The following is a 6,000-nucleotide window of genomic DNA, read 5'->3' as shown; positions in this document are numbered from 1 at the left end:
TTTGCCTGGTGAAAGCTGGGTTTTAGCAACCAGAGAGCGCTGGGGCACCTAGCCCAGTTAAGTGTGCTCCCCAGGGAGTGGGTGCAGGGGTTTCCCCAGCTGGCCTGCTGGTTGGTGCTAACAGACTATTTACAAAGCTGGATGCCAGGTTCCTTGATCTTGGTAGTGGTAGATGGAAAAAGTTCACCGTGTTATTCCCTGTTGTTTTGACATGAAATCAAAGATGAGCCGCATTCTGTCTCAATATAGTAAGGGATGTTTTGGAAACGTTTCGAGAACAATTTTTCAGCCTTTATCATCTCATTTGAGTGAGTTTTCCCTTTAAAACTTCCTTCTCTGCTGCTTGCGCTTGCTATAGGAGGAAGAGAAAAAAAACTAAAATAAGTTGACAATGGGGACAGCCTGGTGCATTTTAACGTGGAAAAAACAATGATGTTGGATTGATTCTGACATATATGTGCTGACAAGTGGGTCTAAACACTTTGCTGGTTTGGGACCATGGGCGAGCTTAGTTTCCCCATCTGTAAAATAGGAAATAACGATGCAGATTCATGAGAAAGCTTATGAAGAGTACAGATCGAGCTGGAAAAGGTCAAGGACAGGTCTGTTTCCTTGACTGAGAGGTGCCTACTCCATTTACAATGGACATCCCTGACTTTCTAGATGCCTCTGTGGCAGGGGGTTCCCATCTTGTCATGTACGCAGGAAAGTCCCTTCTTATTATATGGGTTGCAGAGGTGTGGGAAGATTTCTTTTCTCACTACAGTGGCAGTGAGGGTTAGGGGAATCCCTTTTCACCCCTTTAATACTGATGGAAAGGAAGGGAAAGAAACGGTAGGGAAAGTCACTTCTGGGCAATGTTGTTCAGAGTTTAATGGGCCCGGAGACAGATTCTGTTCTTGCCATCCGTTTCATGCTCCTGGAGGTGGGAGTGCTGGTCTGTTTGTAAGGCACATTTCATTGTAGTCTGACCCCTCCCCCCTCACCATTGTCCCAGAAATCTTTTCAAATCAGTGATATCAACACTGGACTGGGTTCTTGGTCCTGTACTCTCCTTTTCTTATTAGTCATGGCTCTTATTTTTTTTTTAATTTTTTTTTTAAAGATTTTATTTATTTATTTGACAGAGATAGAGACAGCCAGCGAGAGAGGGAACACAAGCAGGGGGAGTGGGAGAGGAAGAAGCAGGCTCATAGCCGAGGAGCCTGATGTGGGGCTCGATCCCAGAATGCCAGGATCACGCCCTGAGCCGAAGGCAGATGCTTAACCACTGTGCCACCCAGGCGCCCCTAGTCATGGCTCTTAATTCCTCGTTGCAGGATATGCCAATCATATGGAAACCTTCCTATTTTTAGTGAAGGGAGATTTGAGAAACTCTGCCTCAAGCCTCTCACACAACACATAAGACAGTAATAATCCTCATTGTGTGGGGCTTGCTGCCTGAGGGGAAGATTCGAGTGTGTGTGCATGACTGTGAGGCAGGAGAAGCTCTGGGCCTTTGGACTACGTTGGCACTTCCAAGAGGAGATGCAGAGTTGGCTGTTGGATTTAAAGTATTCATGTTTAGAAGGTGACTATAGGCAAGACATACAGATTTTGAAGCCATTGGCCTATGTTTAGTTGAATCCAGGAGAGCTGAGGACATTGCCTAGGGAAAAAGTAGAGAGCTATAGTTCTCAACGTTGGCTGCAGAGAAGAAAGCTTTGGGAATCCTCCCTCTCTAGAGATTCTGATCTAAAGGACAGGTATAGCGTGCTAACTGGGCAGCGGGTGCTTTAAAAGCTCCTTAGGTGATTGTAGTGTGCAGCCAGCTTTGAGAATCCCTGCTCTACCCTTGCCTTCCCCGCTCTTCTCTCCTGCTCTCATGTTACGTCAGTGCATCAAGCTGAGAGCTGTGCATTACAGTTGCCTGGGAAGATTTCAGAAATCCAGATGCCCATGCTGTATCCCAGATTGATCAAATAGGAATTTCTAGGGATGAAGCTCAGGTATCAGCAAATCTGAAGACTGATGACTCCATTGTTCAGCCCATGCCAAGAAGAAGATACCAAGGTAGGAGCGCATGGAGCTCTCGGGTAGATGCAGAGTTAGCAAAGTCAACTGAGACACAGGCTCAGCACGGAAACCAAGAAGACTTATTTATTAAGCATTTGCTATCAGTGGAGCCTTCAGTATGATGTTGAGAAGAAGTAGTGATCTCATTCCTGATTTTAAAGAGGATGCTTCCAGCATTTCTTGATCACAGATACCATGCTTCTAGGCTTTTGTCCTTTTACTTTGAGTTTGTATTATGACGAATTTTTATCAGATGCTTTTCTTGCATCTATCAAATTGGTCATATGGTTTTATTTTTTTAATCTGTTAACGTGCAGAATTACATTGTAGATTTTCAAATATTAAACTATCCCTGCATTCCTGGGTTAAAAGTAACTTGATCATGGTGTATTGTTTTTTTTTATCCACACTGTTCCATTTGACCATGTTAGTATTTTAAGGTTTTGCATCTTTATTCATTAAGTTAAAAACCTGATAGTTACCCTTTTCCTAATGTCTGCGTGGTTTTAGTATCAGGACTATTCTGGTGGTGTGAAATGACTTGGGGCATATTTCCTCTTTTTCTATTTCCTGGAAGATATTGTATGAAACAGATGATTTCTTCTTTGAAAGTTTGGGAGTATTTTTGTCTAAAGCCATCTGAGCCTAGTGTTTTCCCTGTGGGACTATTTTAAAATATTGCTTTAATTTCTTTAAGAATTATAACACTATTCAGGCTTTGCATTTTTGCTTAAAACAATCTCAGAAAGTTGTATTTTTCTAGTTCCCAGCCTCCCTTCCTCCTGCATCTATTTCAGATGCCTATTCAACCAAATTTCCTGCTGTCTCCATTTTCCAATTAACATTGACTCTGAACACACTGAAAGGTGGCTCCTGCTTCCTCTGAGGCTGCTTTGACAAGGTTGCAAGTGGATCTCTGTGATGCCAACTCAAAAGGATTCTTTTTAGTTCTTTTTTTCTTTTGACCTTTATGCTTTATTTTGAGAGAGTTTACCAGCTGGTCCTCCCTGAAACTTTCTACTCCTTGGTTTCTGTGACAAAATTCTTTTCTAATCTTCTATCTTTCTGATTATAAACTAAAAACCTCATTCATAAGCTACTTCCTCTTTCCTACCTTGTGAATATGTTTTCAGGTTTTCATTCTTAGTCCACTGTTCTTTTCATTCTCTACAATCTCCTCAGATAATCCTATGGACTCTCATGATTTGAACACCACCCAGGGGTAGACTCAGGTTTTGTGGGGTCAGAAGCTTATATAGTTTGGGTATTTCTCTTTAAGAAAAAGACTACAAAATTGGGTATAGGACCTCACCTTGTACCCAAGGAAGTGAGGGGCTTGAAACTCAAGCTTCATTAAAACTATAGTAAATTTGTCTCTGTCTACATCTATAGATAGATGACTCCCAAGTTGGTGTATCTTCTTTGACCTTGTTCCTAAACTTAAGATTTGTAAATTGAATTACTTACTGGACTTACCTGTCTCACAGTGGAACTTAAGGTGGAGGTTTTAGAACATGGGCCCAAGTTATTTGACATGCCTCCCATTGAGAAGTGGGGTCTATGTCCCAAGTTTGGGCTTGATATCGGCTTGACCCACAGAATACAGAGGAAGCAGCATGGTGCCAAGTTCTGGGCTCAGGCCTTCAGAAGCTGACAGCTTCCATTTCTCAGGTTTGGGAGTGTTTACTTTGGGAACCCTGACCCCCTTTGTGAAAAGATTAAGCAGCCACATGACAGCCCACAGGGATCCCAGTAGGCAGCCAGCACCAACTTGCCAGCCATGTGAGTGAACCATCTTTGAAGTGAATCCTCACCCCCCAGTCAAGCTGGCTTAGTTGACACCACTTGGGGGTATATACACCATTTCCTCACTGAGCTGTGCCCCAATTGCAGAATGGTGAGACAAGAAAATGAATATGATTTTGAAATCTTGAGTTTTGGGGTGGTCTGTTACACTGCAAGAGATAGCTAGAACACACAGACACCTGAATTTACTCCTTCCTCTGTATGTCCAATCCTAATTAATGTTGGTACCAGTGACACTGTCACCCATTCATTATATGAACATTCTTTCTAAATTTTTCCTATTCCCTCAAATCCAATTAATCATTAAGTAATGTAGTTTCAGATTTTACCTCATAGGTGTTTCTTTCGTCTACTTCCTTTTCTCTATCACTTTGTAATGCCCTCTGTATCTCTGGATATTTTGCAGGAGACTCCTAATATAGTTTCCAGTATCCATTTTTTTGTCCTGCTCAAGATCCATTCCCTGCACTGCCACAAAAACGCTAACAAAATAAATTCTAAACATCACTTCTCTGCTTAAATCCTTTTGATACAATAAACAGGATAATTAAAGATGGGATATAAGTATCACATTTCTCAACTAAAGGAAGATCTGAGTTGCCTTGGATTTCCAATTTGTCAGTGGTAAACAAACAAACAAACAAACAAACAAAAAAACCCCCAAACAATAGAGCAATGTCTGTGGGACTTGAAGGGGTACAGTTGTTAGTCAAAATTTTAATACCCAGCTCAATCATCATTTGTAAGTCAGAAATAGAAATGCAGGGAAAAAAAAATCACCTACATATACTTTCTAGAAATAAAAATGATTCTTAGTACTATTTATAGTCTATTGTGTTCTATTCACAATGAAATGTTTCATGCCCAGTTATGTCATGAGATTGGATAACATTGCAGTAGCCCTTATGCTATTGCAATGTAAATATAGTAGTGTTAGCTAATACTTTTCAAATAGCTAGTAGCTCAGCAACATTATAAGGCTAGTCTCGGGGACTAGCTACTATTTTGAAATCTCGTTTTAATGAGAAAATTCGTTTCCAGCTTCTATGCATCTAACTTAGCAAACAATTTTTGGAGCATAATGTGGAAGTATCGGAAGCAATTTGTCTTTCTGTCACACAAATGATAGCTTGAATTTGAACATCTTCTAGCCAAGATTCATACTCTTGATATTTAAAAGATGCACATATTTATGAGAATCCTGAACAATGTTTTTCTGAAAAACATTCCTTTTATTTCTTGCTATTTCTTCAGATCAGTAACATGTTTGGAGATCAGATTCTTAGGCGGTTTCAAAGTGCGACACCCAAGAATTGGCTTCAGTTTGACATGAATTGGCATTTCTTTTTGTTTTCAGGTTGCCTTGGGTCTGAATTATTTTAAAAATGACTCTCTTAAATCAACAGGAGGCAGGTATGAAGGTTTAGAAAATGATAATATCAATATTTTAACATTTGACAAAGAATTTAACATTTAGAGTATAAAATAACAGGTATGCATGGTACCAATGAGTTTTTCTGAATCACAGTTTAATTACAGGACTATTTGGGAATACAGGAGTGTTTTTCCAGAGTAGTTTGCAAGTAATTGCAGTGCTGCAACAGTTTTTCTTTGGGGGGAGAGTTTAGCTATATGTTTTTGTTTTTTTTCCCACATCTTGTTACCACGGAAGTGGTAATGTTGGAGCATGGTGTATGTTAGTAGATGACAAATTCTAACCCAAATTCCACATGTAAAATGGTATTTTGATCCAGAAATAATTGTAACAGATAATCTGGTGGTAAGTTTAACAGGCAGGGACAAATGAAGGTAGGTACTCTTATCCCCTGTGGTAAATGAGTCTTGGCTTGGACTTGCTTCTCATCTTTATTTTCCCTTTTAAAATTCTTTCTCTTCAAAAGTCTGGGAGAAAGAGGAAAAAAGGGAACTAGTTGACTCTTGCTATACATCTTTTTAAAAAGCATGGGGAATCGTGAAAGATATTGCATGTTTTTCTGAGGACTCAAGTTACTAGAAAACTTGAGAAAGTTTGTTTTTGGAGCACTTAGCGTTTGTTTTCCATTGAACTGATGAGAAGGAGAGAACGGTTAAAAGAACTGTGTCAAGTATCAAATGATCCTATTGATAGGGTGTTGGGTT

The sequence above is a fragment of the Ursus maritimus genome, unplaced genomic scaffold, assembly GCF_017311325.1.
Source record: "Ursus maritimus isolate PB19 unplaced genomic scaffold, ASM1731132v1 scaffold_4, whole genome shotgun sequence".
NCBI lineage: Eukaryota > Metazoa > Chordata > Mammalia > Carnivora > Ursidae > Ursus > Ursus maritimus.
Note: the sequence above shows the minus strand (reverse complement) of the source record.